A 20362-nucleotide genomic window follows, 5' to 3' on the forward strand; every position below is an offset into this window, starting at 1 on the left:
CTCCTCTCCTCTCCTCTCCTCTCCTCTCCTCTCCTCTCCTCTCCTCTTCTCCCCTCTCTTCTCCTCTTTCCTCCCAATCCCTCCCCTCCCCTATCCTTTCCCTCCCTTCTCCCCTCTTCCCTTCCCTCTCCTTCTTCCCCCCAACTTCTCCCCTCTCTCTGTCCCCTCTTTTCACCTCCTCTTCCCTTCCTCTCCTCCCTTTCCCCTCCTCTCCCTGTTTTCTCTTCCTCTTTTCTGTCTTCTCATCTTCTGTCCACTCTTTTTAAATGTTGACCCTGACTTTTCTTATCATCTTAAAGAGAATAACACTGTTTCCTATCAATAACACTGTGTCCTATTAAGGACAGTGCAGGAATAAATAGTCACAAATTCCTTTGATTGGAATTTATGTTTCAAATAATAAAGGCTGTTTAATAAAATTTCAATGGTCTTTTGCCATAATAATAGGTTAATAATTTAATTAACCAACCAAACATTCATATATGCTATACTATTTTTTCTTCACCTAAATATTTATTTGTTAAGCACGTTCCTTGAAACCCTACATTCCTCTAAGTTGTCTTTTCTCAAACTGGGTTCTATAGATCCTTGGGGATTCAACCACAAACATCTTCTCAAAGATCCAAGAGTTCTATGTGAGAAATCTAAAAAACACTATATTTTTATTTAAAAGAAGATTTACAAATTTAATAGATTTGTCTTTTAATTCTCTGAATAATCCCCTTATAACAGGATACTCCCTTCTCAACCTCAGGGATCTAATTTGTGCCTATATTTATGACTATGCTGTTGCTCAGTAAGTTCTCAAAGTGAGCACATTTAACTCAAAGTGTTGTTAAATATGTCTGGTAGCCATTAGGTGAATAACAATCATAATATCAGAAGGACAATAATTGCCTGATTTCTGCCTCATACCTATTTTGGGTACTTTTTCTATCAATAAATACAAAATTTCTCTTTTACAGTGGTAATTCTCAACTGAAGACACTTTTCATAGAATAAGACTTTAATGTCTTATTGGAATTAAAGAACGATCTTTAACATAATATTGCATAAAATTAGCAAAGCAAATCTTACAATAGTATAATAAAAGTACAATACTTTATGAACGAATTGGTTTTAGTCCAAGAATTACAAGGTTGATTTAACATATGAAAATCAATTAATGTAATTCACCACACTAACAGGTTAAAAAATGAGAATTATATAATCACTATACGTAGAAAAAGCATTTGACAAAACATACAACTCATTGCTCATAAAAATTGTCAGTAAACTAGGAATAGAAGGAACCTTAGTCAACCTGATAAATGGCACCCGTAGAAGTCCTATGGTAAATATGATGAAAGATTTCATAATGATGAAAGATTGAATGCTTTCTTCAAAGATTGAAGAAAAGGATGCTCACCATTTCTATTCAACATTGTATTAGAAGGCCTACCAAGTGCAAAAACTAAAATGAGAGGGATGAATATTTGAAAGGAAAAGGAAAGCTATCTGCAGATAACATAATTTTATAGCTAGAAACTCTTATGGAATCTAAAAGAAAATTATTAGAACTAATACTCGGATGTAGCAATATTATAGAACACAAGTTGAAAGAATAAAATTGTTTTATTTCTATATATTAGCAATAAAGAAGTAGAAAATAAAATTTGAAAACATTATCAAAAACATTGAATACCTAGTAATAAACATAAAATATGTGTAGGAACTCTGCATTGAAAACTAGTGCAGGCTCTAACCTGTAATGCACAAGGTAGGATCGGGGTGGAAGTGGGGCCTGAGGTTGCACCAGGGCCGGATGTGGGGTGGTAACTGGCAGGGCTTCAACCCAGAGCTGTGGCACAGCTGTGGGGTGGGGAAGGCTCTGGGGAGAGGAAGGAGTGGGTGGGGACCACTTAGCCTGCTTTAGGACTGAGGGTGCATGAGCTGTCCCACCTAAGACAGAGGGGACCCTAGTAGGGAAGAGCTACCAGAGATGGGGAGAATCAGCCCTGAGTCTCACTGTGCAGGCAGAGGACACCCTGAAGAGCTGGCGCCACACCTGCCGCACAGGGTGCCCCATGGCTGTGGGCTGCAGAGGCCACTATGGCCTGTGCTGCTGCTCTCATTGTCCGTTGCTCCTGAAAGTTTGGACACTTGCGGTGTCCTGCTTGCCAACAACTGACTCTCAGGTGTTTCCAGTCTTCACTTGGCAGCCTGACCTCAGGGTTTTTTTAAATGATCCCCCCTTTATATGTCCTCCCAAATCCAGACATCCCCTTTCTGGGTAACTTCTCTCCAGGTGCTCGTGGACATCACAGAGCAGGAGTCTAGCAGCTTCCACATGCCTGCTTGCAGGGCCTCCCAGAGACAGGCATCTGGCAGGCGGCTAGAAATGAGCTCTTGCAAGAGAATGGAGAGGGAGAAGGGGGTGGAACATATTTGTGTCAGGGCAAGGGGTAGGCTGGGTGCTTTTTGCCTGAGACGACCCAGCCAGGGCTCACTGGAGAGCAGCACTCAGGACAGGGCACAGTGGGTGGATCATGAGATCGAGACCATCCTGGCCAACATGGTGAAACCCCCTCTCTACTGAAAATACAAAAACAAATTAGCTGGGTGTGGTGGTGCACGCCTATAGTACCAGCTACTCGGGAGGCTGAGAGAGGAGAATTGCTTGAACCCAGGAGGCAGAGGTTGCAGTGAGCTGAGATCATGCCACTGAACTCCCTCCTGGTGACAGAGCAGGACTCCTTCTCAAAAAACAAACAAACAAACAAAAATATAAAACAAAACAAAAAACAAAGATTGTGATGAGTCCCATGAGTCTGAGTTAAAGCAGAGTTTGCCCAAGGAGGAGCAGAGAGGGTGGTAGGTACAGATCCCAGTCCAATGAATCAGTGTGACTCCTGGGATGAGTTGAAAGATTGACATTCTGACAGAGAGTGGGTCACATGGGGAGCTTGGGTCAGAGACCAAAAGAGGTTGGGACAGGCAATGGAATCCAGTGTCTGAGAGTGCCTTGGAGTTAAAAAGGAAACATCACTACCTAGACGTGAGAACTAGACCATTAACAGATTGAGGGCCAGGGCACAAAGAAACTCTATGATAAAGGGAAGGAAAGGACAGTGATGGGGTGGCTGGGTCATGTGGGAGGGTGGACAGCAAGAGATGAAAAGGCCAAGGTTAGCAAGGACTCTAGCAGGGAAGCTATGACATCCCAGGGGGACACAGAGGGAGTAGCGTCCTCCACCAGCTCTCACGACAGGATGTCCTGCTCCCCTAGCTGTTGTGTGGCACCCCTGTCTGCAGAGATCTTGATGGAGTTTGCACAAGGCTACTTTCAACAGGAGCTTTCCCAGCTGGCTGCAGGAGACAGGCGGTACTGACTACAGCCAGGAGCACTCCCAGGACAGGACGCTGGCAAAGTTCGCATCCTCCCACATCTTGACTACACCATTGCTGCAGATTTTCTGCCCTGAATGAGTTCTGAGTTAGGTAAAACAAACGCAACGGCCTTGTGTCAGTCCTTCAGGTAACCTCTGGACAGGTTAGAACAAACATACACAATTCTTTTTTCTTCTCTGCTCCCTGGGGAACCAAGGACCAGGGTCCCATCCTGGGAACCTGGCCACCTTCTTCAAGACCATCGCCAAGCGGAGAGAGAGTGGGGGTGAGGGCAAGGAAACACACAGCAAAGCTGCCTTGTTATTTTTAAGCTGCTTTTGTGCTGCTTGAGCTTTCACTCCACTGAAGCTCCTTGGGCTATTTCCCAGAGTTCTGAGAAAGCTGAACCCAGCCACCCAGTTTACTTCCACAATTGCCCCCAAATCTGCATCTACAGAGAAGCATCAGTGAGCAAAGGGGCCTTTATCGGAGCGACAGAGGAGGAGGGAGCACTGAGCACACCCCGTGGCCCCAAATTTAAAACTCTCTCTTAGTGATAATTTCCTTTAAAAGTCCCTTTTGCACTGCTTGGCCCTTGAGGGCTCTCAGCCCTCTCACGTGTACCCATGTGGTCCCAACCTGCCAGCGTCCTCCTCCCCTTGCCAAGGGTCTCTCCCTCTCTCCCAACAATCTAAAATATTTTTCCATTTTTATACAGAGCAAGCCAGCTCCCAGGAGTCCCTAAGCCTACCTGCACATTCTAAAGCCATCTAGATTTGAAGTACAGATAGGAGGCCTTCTATTTGGTATAACTTAAGAGAGAAGTTGCAGTGATTTAAAGCACTGTCTTTTTGTTTCGTTTTGAATCACACCAGTGGTTGTTTCCCTATGAAGGGTTGTTTTATGAGGTGTATGTATGTGAGTGTACATGTACACACACATACACATACATATGCACACACACATACATATGCCATACACACACATGCTCCCATATTTTATTTATTTATTTATATTTGAGATGTAGTCTTGTTCTCTTGCCCAGGCTGAAGTGCAGTGGCGCGATCTTGGCTTACTACAACCTCCACCTCCCAGGCTTAAGTGATTCTGAAATCCCTGCCTCAGCCTCCCCAGTAGCTGGAATTACAGGCGCCCACAACCACACCTGGCTAATCTTTGCATTTTCACTAGAGACGGGGTTTCATCATGTTGGCCAGGCTGGCCTCGAACTCCTGACCTCAGGTCATCTGCCCACTTTGGCCTCCCAAAGTGCTGGGATTACAGGCATGAGCCACCGCGCCCGACTGCTCCCATATTTTATATCCTCATATTAACAGATTCAATTAGCTTAGCTTAAAAAGCATTGCCATTCATTGGTGTGCTGGGTCCCAAAAGCCACTGCGCACACCTTCTCAGTGCCCTGTAGCAGTGCTGTCATGTTGGTATCTTGAAATGATAGAGTGGTGGAGTATTTACACCATGGAATACCAGCAATGGTACCTTTTAACAAGAGTGAGCATCCCACCGTTTCGCAGAGTTTGATGCTCACTACTACGTTATTAAGATCCCACCCTGGTGGAAGCAAGCATCGTATCATTTCCTCATTAATTTCCTCAAGTCTCATGATAATTCTAATAAATCAACCACAGCCAAAACTTTTTCCTCCCATGTGATGAAACCTCACAAGAGTTGGTATCTCCCTTTTTGTTTGTTTTCTCTGACAAGACAGCTTGTTCATAATCCCTCCCCATCAAAGGACTTACACTTCGAAATCCCCTCTTCTGCTCTCCTTTCGCTGCCAGATGATGCTCTGTTTGGCAAAGACCCGCAATTCATTTCTGACATCTCTCGCTTTGGCATTTGCAGCCTGATTCTGGCCCAGACTGACTTTAAAGACCCAGATCTCTTAGATCTAAAAATACCCTTCAAAGTTTGAACATAGGTAAGATCTAGAGAGAGAAGTTCCATGTGAGAAAATAGGGTCTACAAATGGCCTGAAGTATATTTCTAAAAAACAAATCAGTATTCTAAAAGGCAAAAAGTTGCTGAAAAATTTCAAATGTTAAAGGAGACTACAGAGGCATACTATCCGATTATGGCATGTGGTCTTATGGTAGACCAGTACTCCAGGGACGACAGTGCTATAAAGGACATTACTAGGTAAAAAATTGACAGAATTGACATGCAGAAAGAAGATTCAATAAAATTTCTTTAGTAATGTTAAATTTGCTGAAGTTGGTAACCTCTGTACATACCGAAGTATCTACTTTGTGAATGAATATACTCTGAAGTACTTAGAGAAGGACCATGTTGTATGCAACTTATTCTCAAAGCTTAAGGAAAAATATTGATATGTATATATAGAAAACAAATCTGACAAAATTTTAAAAATTTGAGAACCTAGGTAAAAATGTATAGAACTCTTCTTTTTTTCTTATAATTTAGCTGTAACTTTGCAATTATTTCCCAAAAAGTGTTTAAAACTTTTTTCCTACATAACCCCAGTAGACTCAGGACTTGGAGACACACAATAAGAAAGAAGAAAAGTAAAGAGATTCAAGCCTGAAAAGTGGTTCAGGGACTGCAGATATCTATTGTGGTGATTGTTATTAGACTTCCAGTCACCACACCAACAGCTTTTTTTCTTAATCAAACCAGTTCTAAGAATATATAATATATTAGCCAGCAACAAAAATCTCCATGGGTAAAGCCATCTGATGACTGCCTCAGCTCACTGCCTATAGCTCCAACCACCCTGCAACCCAGACAACTGGATTCTGGGAGTTTTAGTTCTGTTGCAACTGTTCTAACTGTCACTACTGGTATATAGAGAAGAGCCACTGATGATCCCTTTCAGGATGCTGTGGCTCCCTTTACAATTAAATTTCTCACGCCTTGGTAAAGGGTCTTTTGGACTCTACTTGGATGTAGTTAAGAGGGTAGGCAAGTGGTTCTTAGATGAGAAATCTACTCTAGCATTTTGATTTCCTTGGGCCCTGTAGACCTTCTGCAACATACCAATGGAGTTCTGGCATTTCACCTGGATTTAGTCTAGGTCACCAGATTTTAGTCAATTAACCAAGCAAACTCTTAGAGCCACTCAAAAGGACACATTGAATCCAGAATCTTGGCTTAAAGTTTCTATATCGTTGATTTCATCCTTGTCCAATATTATATATCTTTCCTCCTGATCAGACCCTTAGGATCTATTTTCATGCATATTCCTCGGGTTTCTGTCTATATAAATTGATAAACTCTTGGAATATTTTGGTGTAACTTGCATCCTCTCATGGTTTACACTTTGAAACTCTGGGGCCTGGTGAGACTTGAATCTGGTTACAAATGTAGAAACAAGAGGCATTGAGGGTTTTCAGGAAGGTTAGCAATCCTTTGCAAGGCAATTACCTTGAAAGAAGTTATTACAATCTTTAGGCTAAGAATACTAACCTTAGTCTTGGAGGAAGGGTTTCCATCTGCAAAAGGGGCTCTGAAGAATTTAGAGATTCGTGGTCTCCAGCTTCACTGGAATTTGTCCATGTGTCCCCTTTTAATTGTTAGAGAGAGTCCCACTCTTAGTCAACGTACCAACTTCAACATGAATTCAATTTGCCTTGTAATTCAGCCAACAGAAAGATCAGATTTTGAATCTGTTTTTCAGAAATCTTGGCCCTATGTCTACAGGAGAAAAAAAGGTATTCATTGAAGCATTCTACTCCCTTATGCAGAACTTGAACTGGGAATTCAAAGCCCCGACTTCATTGTTTTCTTTCCCTAAGTTTTCTATCTTACTTAGAAGCAACTAACCAATCCCATTATGGTCCTTATTTCTACCAAAATGTTCTATGGTATCACTACTTGATCCTCCAAACCTCTGCCTTCTACAGGCTGGTGATTCCAGATGCCTGCAGGTGACCAGATATCTAAGTAACCCTCTTGCCACCAAATACCACACACGGTTCAGTTACTCTTTCAAAAAAAATTATCAAGTAACTACTCTATGCCAGAGACTCTTCTAGTCCTGAAGATATAGCAATAAAGAAGATAAAGACAGTTCCTGCTGCCATTCAGCTTGGTTCTAGTGAGAAAGACAGATACATTAAAAAATAACTTGACATTACATTTTCAAGAATTTAAGTACTGTCTTGGAAAATGTAACTGTGTAAGAAGACAGATATTGACAAGAAGGACACTTTTAGTTCTTGTGGTGAGGAAGTATAGATTTAACTCTTATTAGTAAAAGAGTGTTTAAGAATAAAAATATATCAATACCCCTAACTTTGGAGACAAACCGAAGCACTGAATGTACTTCTATTTTTGATTTTTCCCTTAGCATGGTGAGTTGTTTGGGAAATGATTCAATAGTTATTTGTAGTTTCTAAATTCTCAGCAGCAGTTGCCTCCTGATATGTGTCACTATATATTCTGAGTTGACATCTGTTATCTGAATCACCAAAATAGTGCCTTGTTTTAAAATTTATCCACTATTGGCTTATGTTTTATCTTACTCTAGGCCATGTTATCACTACATGTGACATCTCTGTATATGTGTTTGTGAAACTGGGATAAAGTTGGCAAAACTTGAGATAGAGGAAACTATCTATGAAACATGTTTTGCATTAGTAGAACAGGAGGCATAAGCACATTTGGAATAGAAAGAACAGAGAAGGCGATATTGGAGAAATAGGATCTCACAAAGGAAAGTAGAATGCAAGTAGAGAACTTAAATGCAATGTAGGCAACAACCTTGCAGTTTGGACGACTATAGACCTACTATGGCTTATGGTTTCTACCAACTAGACTTAAGCTCCTTTTGGAATAAAGCCTTTGCCTCATGGAGGAAGTCAGTTAATGTTTGTTGATTGTGATTTTGATGATGACATTCTTGATGATATTCTATTTGGGGAACGTTTTTCAAAGTGGGGCTTTGACCTGACATACTCTTATACCAATAGAAAAACCAACATTTTCTCGCGGACACCTTAGGTATTGACAGATATCCGAAAGAAAAATAATTGATATGACCAAGCAATAGTGAAGTGTAGGATATTGATCTCCAGAGATTTGTGAGACTAAAAATTGTGCAAACGAATAAAAAAAAATCATAGTCTAGATTATCACGATGTTGAACAATATAGTTATGTTTACACATAATGTTGGAAAAGGCATCAGTGCAATTTCTACAATGCACTGATGATAATGACAATGAAATTTCAGTGATAATGTGATAATGAAATTTTAGGAGAAATTATAATTAGTTTTTCATCTCTCTTAAATGAATGTGTGGTTTTTTTCTGTCCTCTTCCTTCTCCATTTATGCCTGTTCTGGTTCCTTGTTGACTTGGGGAAATATACATGTGGGTAATAAGGGTGAACATTTCTGCAGAAACAAAGCAGATCTATTATGCTTCAGCAGGCTTAATTCTCATTTGTTTAAAGAGGGTTTGAAAAGATGGGGGGTTTCCTATATATAGTCAATGCATACTTAAGAACACCTACTATGTGCTGGTTTCATTTTAGTCTCTAGGAACTGGGAGACATATTGAACCATCTGTACCTACATATATTAAAATTGTTGTACCGAAGAGTATTTCAAGGTCTTCTATCTACCTGTTTTCTTTTGGATGGAAGCAGTCAATGTAAACCAGCATTGTGAATGAGCTTGAGGAGAAAAAATTTAGGAGAAAAATTCTCACTTTTGGGGTTTTTGCTACAAATTTTAAGAAGGGGGAGCTGTTTTCAGAAGAATGTGGAGCTACTTTGGCTTCATTGGCAGAGTAAGTCCGTTAATAATCCTGAAGCACTTTCCTTGTTGAAATAACACAAATTAGCATTTAACCCAGGAGGAAGAACACGTGAAGTTATTTAACATTTACATAAAATTATGGAGTAAACTCCAAACAGGTCGCCTCCGAAATATATAATTACACTCAGCAGTCCTGTCAGCATACATAGAAACAATTTTATTTCCAATCATCTTCTGCTTTTATTCACTCAGGAATGTATCATTAAAATTTCCACAGAACAATGAACCTTAATAGGTGCTAATGCAATTGTGAATTATGGTAATTGTTCCCTAAATTAATCTCTGTACTTTCCATTCCTTATTGCCCTGTGCATAAGGAGTGTGAAAAAGATAATGTTGATACTGACATTTGTATAAATGGTATAAAAATTTATCTTATTTAATAAAAATTTAATATAAGAACTTGCTACTTTGTAAAGTAGTTTACTTAGAAAAAAATGTTAGATTTATGGCAAGCCGGGTTTCTGTAATCTTTAATTTGTGAAATTTGTGAGGGAAAATGGCAGTTGATCCATTTTGGTTATCTTTGGGGTATGTGTATGCACCCAGGTATCTGGATGGCACATGTATGTTCCTCTGTGCACATATCGCCAGGGCAGTGTATGCATTTGTACCCTTATCTATGTGCATGGCCTCTATGTGTATATGTTCACTCATTTACATAAACTACCCTCTTGGTATAATAAAATCCACCATTATGTGTTGAATTGTGTTCCTCTCAAATTCATGTGCTGGAGTCTATCTCCTAGTTCTTCAGAATGTGACCATATTTGAAGATAGGGTCTTAAAGAGGTGATTAAGTTAAAATGAGGCCATATGTTTGGGCTCCAATCCAATGTGACTGGTGTCCATCTAAGAAGAAGAAATTAGGGCAGAGATATAGAGGGAAGAGCACGCGAAGACACAGGGAGAAGATGGCCGTCTACAAGCCAAGGAGAGGGGCTCCTGAGAAACCAGCCCTGCCAACACTGTCAGGTCAGATTTATGGCCTCCAGAACTGTGGGAAAATAAATTTCTGTTGTTTAAGCCACACAGTCTGTAGTACTTTGTTATGGCAGTCCTAACAAACTCATATACTCAGCTGGATTGGAAATAAAGAAATACAGGGTTTTGTCTTGTTTCTGTCACTCCTAAATTATATTTGGACATATCACTTAGCCTTCCCATTTGCAGTAGGGTCCAGTTCTTGACTACTTGTTTATTCAAACCACTCAGTTTCATAGTCTTTGCTAACTGCACCCTGACTTTACTCTGAGAAAACACTCACCCTTCACATTTACTTCTCACAGTTCAGACGGAGCTGATCTTCGGCTCCAGCTCCAGTGGGCATGTTCCTCAGGTCTGGCCAATCAGTATGTTCCATGCTCACAATGATTGGCTCAAGAATGCACATATGACAGAGCCCTGGACAATGAGATTCCATTTCAGGACTTAATCTGGAACTATTGCACAATTATAGGATCTCTGTTTGCTAAGGCGAGAGGATAAATGTCTGGGGCTTGCTGCAGCTGTCTTGGAACCACAGAGAAGGGTCAGACCAAGAATGAAGCCAATACAGAGAAAACTGAACCACAAGATGGAGAGAGATCCAGTACTAAGAACCCTCTGTGAGTCCCTGATCCAGCCTTGCCTGAAGCCAGTGATTCCTGGGGGCCCTCTGGTTTTCCTTAATAAGCTGGTAAATCCCTCCACTTTGTTTTCCCCTCAAGGCAGTTTGACTTGCATTCCTCTCATTGCTACCAAAAGAGTCCTGAGTTGTAGAATGGCTGAATGCTGCCTCTTCCTCTGCCAAATGAGTGTATCCTTTATAATTGAAACTATTTTTCCCCAATTAAATATTATATAGAACACAAATACTGCTGTGTATGTGAGAGGAGGCAGGAGTGAGGGGGGGAAATAAAACCTGACCCCTTTGACGTTCCTCTAATCCCCTGGTTCTGTGTGGACACCTCTGGGTTAGATGATTCAAAATTTCCTGCCAATCCTTAGAATTATTAATTTTCTGTAGTTAGGAACATTTGTAGCATTCGGTGGGTAGGAACTTCAGGGGCAAAGTGGAGAGCACAGTGACGAGGAAAAAGCACTAACAGGTAAAGAAAACACAGTCAGAGGTCACACACAGGCATTTTCTCCACCTGGTGCTGGTGAAGTTGCCGAATGACCGGAGGTGAGGGCTGCTTGTAAAGTGCTTTAATGTCGGGATACTCTGTGTGATTTTTGTATCTGTCTCAGGCAGGGTTCCAGGATGTCAAGCACATGCTGAATTGAGAACACTCATGGAGAGAGGTATACTTGGTCCTCATGGTAGTAACAGAACTTAAAGAGCAGTATCACTGGAGCCACTAAAAACTTCCACAGATGGGTGAAAAGCCCACCAGGTTCAACTTGAATGCACCATAATTAGTAGTACTTTTATAGAAAATGTTTTACCGAGCCCCATCTGGGCTGAGTTTTGCCATTTAACGCAGTGATTTTTCACCAAATCTGAAGAAAACTTTGAAAAATACACAAGCCTTCAATCTCTCATCTGCTCTCGAATGTGTACATACAGTTTGCAATCAATTTCAAGGATTCTGTCCTTTCAAAGCCATTTTCATACTGGACCCCAGGAAAAGCGCTCCTGCTCTAGACACATGTGTCACACATGCATTTGCTGATCTATTTTTTAAGCCACTGGGATCTTTCTGAATCCAAATTCTTTAAATCATAGTTTAAGCAACTCTGCTAATTCATTTTGTCAACTGCCATTAACTTTTTCTTTTATTTTGTGAGTTGCTTTGTCTCTGATTTGGTTCACCTCTGAGTATAACCTAAGGAAGAGTTCCTCATTTACTTAACAAATATTTATTGGGAAAATGTATGTGCAATATCATGAAAGTGAAGATAGAGGGTCTCCATCGCCTTGGAACTTCCGGTCCTGTGGGAAAACACAGGACTTAGGTAACGTGAAGTCAGCAGAATCTTATAATGTCAGCTCTATCTCTAGAACAAGGGCATTAGATCTGTGGGACTCAGAGTAGCAGGGGACTCTTGCACCTAAGGCTGTGTAAAGTCTGCCCCTACAACTGTTGCAGCTTTGCAGAAATGTTGGAGGCTTCACAAAAAGAGACACTAACAAAGACTGAGGACTGCTAAGCATGCCCTATCCTATCACCAAACACTTCACTCAAAGGTAAGTTCAGTGAGGCACTTGGCTCTTGACTGAAAAATTTATGGAGACTCTAAAATCTTTTTGATAAATAAATACTAAAATTTTGATATTTTGCCCATCATGGAAAAATTAATTTTGATCTTTTAAAATATTTCATTAAAATGTTTTCTATCACTGAGATTTTTGATGCTCTCTTAAATTTTGTGCCTGAAGTGTCTTGCTCATCTCACCCTAGTCCCAGCCCTGCCTCACACTGCAGTGACAAGTCACAGCACATGGTTTAGAAATGTTTTCAATGGATCATTTTATAATTTAGTGTATATAGGATGCATATTGTTATGATAAATATTTGGGATTTTGTGTGTGTGTGTGTGTGTGTGTGTATGTAACTAATTTGACTTCATGAGATTCTTTAAAAATTTACAGTAAGTGTTTGAGGGTCAGCAGATTGAGACACAGAGAGAACATACATGCATCATTTTTGACTCAACACCTCTTAGTTTAGCTTGGAAATCCTGCTGCACAGCACCACATCTGGTTCTGAGGTTTAGCTGTTGTCTACATCTGTCCTAGGTGGTCATAAAGAGCTGGTGGAGGGGCGGCATAATGGCTCATACCTGTAATCTCAGCACTTTGGGAGGCCAAGGTGGGCAGATCACTTGAACTCAGGAGGTGGAGACCAGGCTGGGCCACATGGCAAAACCCTGCCTCTTCCAAAAATACAAAAATGAGCTGGGCCTGGTGGCCTGTGCCTATAGTCCTAGCTACTCAGGAGGCTTAGATGGGAGGATCACCTGAGCCTGGGAGGTTGAGGCTACAATGAACCATAATTGTGCCACTGCATTCCAGCCTGGGTGATGGAGTAAGACCCTGTCTCAAAAAAAAAAAAAAAAAAGAAAAAGAAAAAGAATAGAGCCAGTGAAGACTGCTGACTGCATGCCCTGTAGCTACATGCCTTGCCCTGAGGCCACTGTTATTTTCCCATTCACGATCCTCCATAGGATCGCTTAGCCCCCCACCTCTGGCTCTATGTGGCCCTGATCTCTTCTTACTGTCCAAAGTCCCATATCTCTGTCTTCTTCTGTTCCTAGTTTTCTACCTGTTCCCCAGTCTCAATACCAGACTTTGTGTTTCATCCCTGACTCCTCTATTGCTGGCGTGTATCCGTCTCCCATGCTATTTCTTTGCCATCTGGAATAAGTTCTAGAAGCCTAATTAACTTGTAAAGTGCGTTCGGTTTGGATGGCACAACCCATCTTTCTTCCCCGTGACTTGAACCTCCTGACCTTTTCTCATAAAACACTCATGTCCTATTTGCTACCCTGTGCTCTGTTGTCATTAGTTTGTGTTGACAGTTTTATTGTTTCCTGGTGACCCCTGTCCATCCACAATTACTATGGTATGTAGCAACCTATTTATTTCAAAGTTAAATGTGTGGTATAAAAATAAAACCCAAAATTCCACATTCTCGGGGGCAAAAATCCCAGTTTTTAAAATATAATCCACATTCATTCATGTATGTATAAATCCTATTCTAACTTATTTCACTAAATTAGTGGCTAGGTCTCTTAACCACGTCCAGAGAACAGTTAGTAACTCTTGGCTTTTTAGAACTCCTAGGCTCTTAAAATTGTGCATATGAATAAACAAATGTTGAAAGAAAATTTTTTCATGGAAGCCAAAATCAACCAAAAATAGATACATTTCAGCAATTACTGCATAAATGGCTTTAAAATATTGGCCTATTAATGAAGATGATTCATTTTCAAAACATCCTGGATTTTGACATGAAATAAGTTTATAGTTACGAGACCTGTGTGACCTCATCATAATGTTGAAATTAAAATAATGGAGAAAAAATAGTTTGTTATATAGCAGTATGAAGTGAGGGTGAGGAGACCAAGTTCTTTGCGTCAGTTGCTGCCACCGATTATAGAACCAGCTTGGATAAGACCTGAACCGTGTGGATGCCTCACGCGGGTAAAAGGAAACCACTAAAGCCGATGTAAACCAGCATCATATGGCTACAGACCTATATTTAAAAAAATGTTTATCTCTAGTTGCATTCCTGTGATCCGTTTACATAGTAACGGATCGTTATTTGATTTTAAAAGGTGAAAGGCCAGCACAAAGATGCAGAAAGAAAAAAAAAGTCCTGTGTGTTCCACAGGAGGCCAAGAAGTTAGGGATTTTTTCAGATACATGTAATTCTTCTTCTATGTATATGTGTACTCTTTAGACTGAGGATCCAGGTTTTATTAATTTCCATATTCTTTTTATAACTCTGTGGGATTCACATCTTTTGGGAGAATGGACTCTGGGAATAACCACATCTACTTGTAAAAGCATGCCCTTAACAGTTTATCTTTGGATTAATTGGTAAGTTTTATGAGTCAAGTTGCCCTAGGCTTTTTCCTGAGTTTCTTCGGAGAAGCAATGGGAGGCAAAACTAACATTTTTCTGGTGCTTTGGGATCCTTGGGAAGAAGCTATGTGAGAAGCACAAAGTATCGCTCTCATTTGGCAATCGTGATTCGAAGGCATATTGAAGCAGACACTTGAATGCTCCAAATGACAAGATAATCCAGATAAACTTTACGCATCTTGCAGCACTTGAAGTTTCTAAAGCCAAATAGAGTGGAAGGATAAAAGACAAACCAAGTTCCTAAGTTAGTTCATATCCTATATGTACTTAATGTCTCTCCTTCATATGAATCCCTGCTGCCAGCAACAAATATTACAGCCAAGCACCTAGAGTTGGCCTATCTCCATGTGGACAATTCTATCACATATATGGGCTACGAATTCCAAAAATGAGACTATCTTCTTATGTAACTTGCCTCATTTTAATTAACATAGTACTGAGTAATTAAATAGGCTTTTCTACAATATCAGCTGTAATAGCAAAATAGTTCTCCATTATATACATGAAATGAAAATATACTTAATCAATCCCCTATATTTGCATTTAGGAATCTCCACTGTTGGTGACTTACAATGTGAAAAAATCTTCAATTTGACCTTTTAAGGTTTCCAAAGCTTTTAGTAAAATTAAAAATGACGGGAGACCCAAAAAAGTAGGACTCGGAGCCCCATGAGGTATTATACATTGGGTCAGCAGGGTACAGAACCTGGGAAAGAACTGGAGGCTTCAGTAATAATTTATGTAAAATCATTGTATAAACTGTGGCAAATGCACAAAACATGCCATATTAAGGCTCAGAAATGACTATCTTTCAACATAATCTTTCCATGGTCATTTCCTGCTGAAGATATTGGCCTATATTTAATTATCAGTCAAGGTTTATACAGTTTAATGTGGGGTGCATCCTTCTTAGAAGAGTCTTTTTTTTTTTTTTTTTTTTTTTGAGACAGAGTCTCACTGTGTCGCCAGGCTGGAGCGCAGTGGTGCAATCTTGGCTCACTGCAACCTCTGCCTCCAAGGATATTGGCTCCATCACCTGAAGAACTAATTCTGAAACTCTTCTGGAGAGTGGGGAAAATGTAATATAATACCCAATTTGGTCTGATCAAAACATTGCAACCGTTTCTTTAGGTCATGTTCCACTCCTATTAGGTAGACTTACTTAGGTCCTGTCTCTCCTTATTTTGCTTTCCAGGATGGCACCTGGGTATACAAGGTATCTCCATTTTAGTGGGTCAGAGGGGTCCCTGTCCTTTTCTAGCTCTCGAGTGTTCTCCACCATGCCTCCCACCCAGCCCTCAGACCAGTCTGCTCAGTTCCACCTTCTCCTGTGGTGTCATCTTGCCCAGCACAGCAGGCTCCATGTGAGGGTGGCTGACTCTCAACTCCGATACCCACACCCCACGGGCCTTGAGGGAGAAGGAGAAGTTTTAAACCAGATCACCGTCTGTTTAGCCACATGGGTTGCTTTCTTAGTTGGGCTGAGTGGCTTTATGTTGGTGAGGCCCTCCTCATAGTCATCTCCTCGTTCAATCCCAAATAGAGAAGAAGGGGCCGGAGCCATCTTTCTTTGAGATTTCTTTGCTTATTCAGCACAAGTCACCCTCTGGGCAAAAGTCTGAGGGGAAAATCAGGAGACCCAAGACTGAACATTTGAATCTCATTTCTTTTTTCCCTTTCTGTTCTCTGTAATTCCCCAAGCCAGAAATGGCGAATCTTTTATTTTTCTTTACCTGCATTTTGTTTTCCTACAATTCAGCAAGAGCTTTCCTGCCATTGCCTTCTTGGGGGGAAATAAAATTTTCTTAGCTCTAAGAAGAACTCAATGGCTGTGGGTCCTTCAGGATTGGCTGTCAATGTCCTAAAAGAGTAAATAAAAGCATTTGGGAAATCCTTTCTTTCTAAAAAATGCATGGCTCTTAAGCTTATTGACTTTCTGTTATATCCTATTTCATATGTCAGATGCTGAATATTACATCAGTCTTTGTTTTTATTTTTCTTTCCCCAACATCTCCCCAAGCATGTGGATGCTCTAGGACATGTACTTGGAAATGCAAAACAAGTAAAGTGCATTAATAATTTACTGTCTCCAATATATGCTTCTATATTATAAATAATAGTAAAAGATAGATATCAGAAAAGAGAAAAATTGTTTCGAAGGAAAGGAGGAAGAATAAATAGTAAAGTCCAAGAGTTCATTTTTTTTTTCAATCCTGGTGAGAGAGAGCAGTTCTAAAGGCATAGACGCTGAGATAAAACAGATGGTGTCTGGGCCATATTTTAGGGCCCTAATTTGGAGCATCTATTGGTAGACAAAATTTACTTTGAAAATTAGATGTGGGGCTAGTTGTCCTTGATCTGATAAAGGATTAAAGGGTTAAGCTGAAGTATTTCTAAGAGCATGGGGACGATGGCAAGTAATCCAAATTTTCTTTGCTTCAGTTTTTTTCTTTACTTTTATGAAGCTGATCAAACCATTCTCTTATCTGTCTTGCTGACCTCCAAGGAATGTGATGGAGAAAAAGATTGAAGAAGAATAGAGCTCCCTTTAGAATAAGGTTGAGATATTAGGTTTATTACATCTTTATTGTTACACATCAAGACTGGGCAGCTTTCTTATTCTGTATCTTTAATAACGGAATTGTTGCAAACTGGTGGGCAGTTAAAGACTTTCAAAAGCAGCATGTCTTCCTATTTCATTTCACAGTGCCTTATTTCTTGTTTTGATAGAGATTGAGATGAAAGGAGGACTTAGAAATGTGCAGCCATTAGACATGGCAGTGGAATAGCCTGCGTGTGTGTCAGGCAACAGACAATTCCATAGCAAGAGACAGTGAAGAACTTTATGGTTAAAGAGTAGCAGGAAAGATTGTGAAGCAAGAAAATTATGAGTTTTATTATTTAGGCTTGTTTAGCAAGTATATGTAGATACAAAATCCTTGAAGATTTTGAAAACTTCGTAATTGGTTTAATTAGGAGCCTCTTTATTTCCCTGTTTTTCCAAAGAATCTCTGTTTAGACAAAAGGTGGTTACCAGCTTTATATGTCATCTTTACCGCGACTGTAAAATGTACTTTTTGTTCCTTTTGCAACCCACACACTGATGTAGCACACTGCTTAGCTTTCCATATTCCTTCTCTAAATCTTATCCTTTTTTTCCAGTGTTTTTGTAGCAATACGGACATGCCATCACTTTTTTTTTTTCAGTTGAAAAATACTGTAATAAAGGTAGGCCGCGAATATATTCTGGTGGCATGATTTGTAAATGAAAAATGTTTTTAAAGATGCCTTTCTTGATGAATCCATTAGTGGTGTCTTGGTTTAAAAAAAAAAAAAAAAAAGATGCCAGGGTGGAGTCTCCTTTTCTCCTAAGCACCTCTGATCCCAGTGTACAAATAATGTTTATATTCCAGTTCACAGAAAAAAAAGGAACGTGAAAATATTTCATTGAAAGCTGACAGCTTTAACGAACTTTAAAGGTTAACCCTGGTGCTAGTTAGCATATCTATTCATGTCTCCATCAGTCTATTGAATTACTCAGCTGAACACGCACACAAAAGCAAAACTGGAAAAAAAAATACCCAGAAAGCCAACATTAATAATTCATAAATACTGGAGGCTTGTGACTGACAATTTTCCCCCTACTGTGTTGAAGTCTGTTAAGAACTGAATCCTGATAGCTCCTAAGTTACTTTAGAAACTCAGTGAGCAACCCTGCCCAGGAATGTTAATGTTTCTGTAAGTGGTTAGCTACCGAAACACATTGTGGGTTTTCATCCCCTCAAGCACTTGTTCATGTTCCTTTGGATTAGTCGAAGGTACAGCTTTTCATGAGATGTTTAACTGACAGTTTTTATATTTGAATTTCACAAGCATCTGCAGACCATAAAGAACTCCAAATTCAGCCATAATCCTCTGTTACAAAGTAAATCGGCATTTTTGAACAGATTCCAGATACCAATTATAGCATTAATGAGGATATACAATCACGTTGTCTGCTTGGGCAGGATTAGAAGTGATGCTGCTCCTGACAGGCCTGGCCTGCCTCGGAATTCATAGTCCTTCCTCCTCCATGTACATGAAATTATATTTATTAAATCCTTCCATTAAAAATAGAAGCTATCAACATTTTTATATATTAACTATTTTCCAGGGGATGTAAGGGACAAATACTATCACTGCTGCCTGACAATGAATTGATTTCAAGCTCATATATAGGGAGAACAAAAACTCTGGCTTTATGTTATTAGAAACATTTAACAAAGTGCTCCCATGGAGGACCGCGGAGATGGAAACTCCATAGGTTCTCCAGTTGGTACTGATTGCTTTTCTCTACTGGGTTTGCTTCAGAAGGGGTTCCAAGGCAGTGAGCCAATATTTCTACCATTTGTCAATGATGAAGCTTCCTTTTACATTTTCCATTTTAGGGTTTTTAATTGTTATGCCACCTTTGGGAAAAAGCAATGCAAGTGTGTGGATGTAGAGTTTTCTCAGACTATTTTGACACGAGGCTATCAGTTAGCTCTCACTGGCCTGCTTCTAAAGGTGAAATGATGGTGACGTTCCAATTTTAAAAACCCTGACTTGGCTTCCTAAATTGCAGTGCTAGAAATTGGTTTATATTAGGGATAGCTAGAGAAATAACTCAATCTCTGACCTTGTTAGCAACAAGTCTGTTTTCATTTCCTTTAAGTTGCTGTTACAACAATCAGAAACTATTACATTAACTCAGGTCCTTCCTCGTTAAAGTCTTAGCCTCATGAACTGTCACTAAGGGATTTAAGTTTAAAGATTTGCAAGTTGTGGAGTAGACACTCAAAAATAAATGATTGATTCCATATGATTGCTTAATACAGAAGGCATTGACTTTTGTAGTAAGCAATAAATAAAGTCCAAAACATCTATTGAGTACCTTTTCCAGATGAGGAGCTTCAGCTGGTATGGTGACTGTATCAGTCATTTATGATAAATGTAAGTTTGAAATCCTGCACTGCTGATTGATAACTGTGTATGTTGGAGCCTTTGTTTACTGGTCTGCAAATTGGGGATAATAATATTCACCTAAGAGAGTTGCACTGTGGATTAAATAAGATAATGTAGATGGAATACCCAGCAAAATTAACAGTAAATGCTGTTTTCCTTTCCTTCATATCAGAATCAGAACAATCTTTTGAAGAATCAAAACAATCTTTTTGTGCATGTGTGTGTGTGTGTGTTCCTTTACTGTAATCCTGTGAGGCAGAAAAGGCAGATGTTAATGAGGATATCGAGGCACAATCTAGTTATGTGGTTTGCTCGTTTAATTCAAAATTGGAATTTCAGTCTATTGATTTTTCTTTATACTGCTTCTATGAGTATAAACTGCCTTTTTGTACCGTTCTATATCAAAGTCCAAATTAAATAATAATTACATCACTCCTAATTGTTTCAATCGAAGTTTGTCATTATACTAAAGGTTATAGGTTAATTCTCCTTTGCCCAACACACGTTCATTTAAAAAATCTATTTGCCTATTTTTTTCCTTTGAGGACTTGAGGCCACGTATAACCTAGTAAACCAAAACGAAAGTGACAAAGAAGATATAAAATATCAGGATCAAATAAAAAGGAGATCAT

Source organism: Theropithecus gelada, chromosome 15, assembly GCF_003255815.1.
Source record: "Theropithecus gelada isolate Dixy chromosome 15, Tgel_1.0, whole genome shotgun sequence".
In the NCBI taxonomy this organism is placed as follows: domain Eukaryota; kingdom Metazoa; phylum Chordata; class Mammalia; order Primates; family Cercopithecidae; genus Theropithecus; species Theropithecus gelada.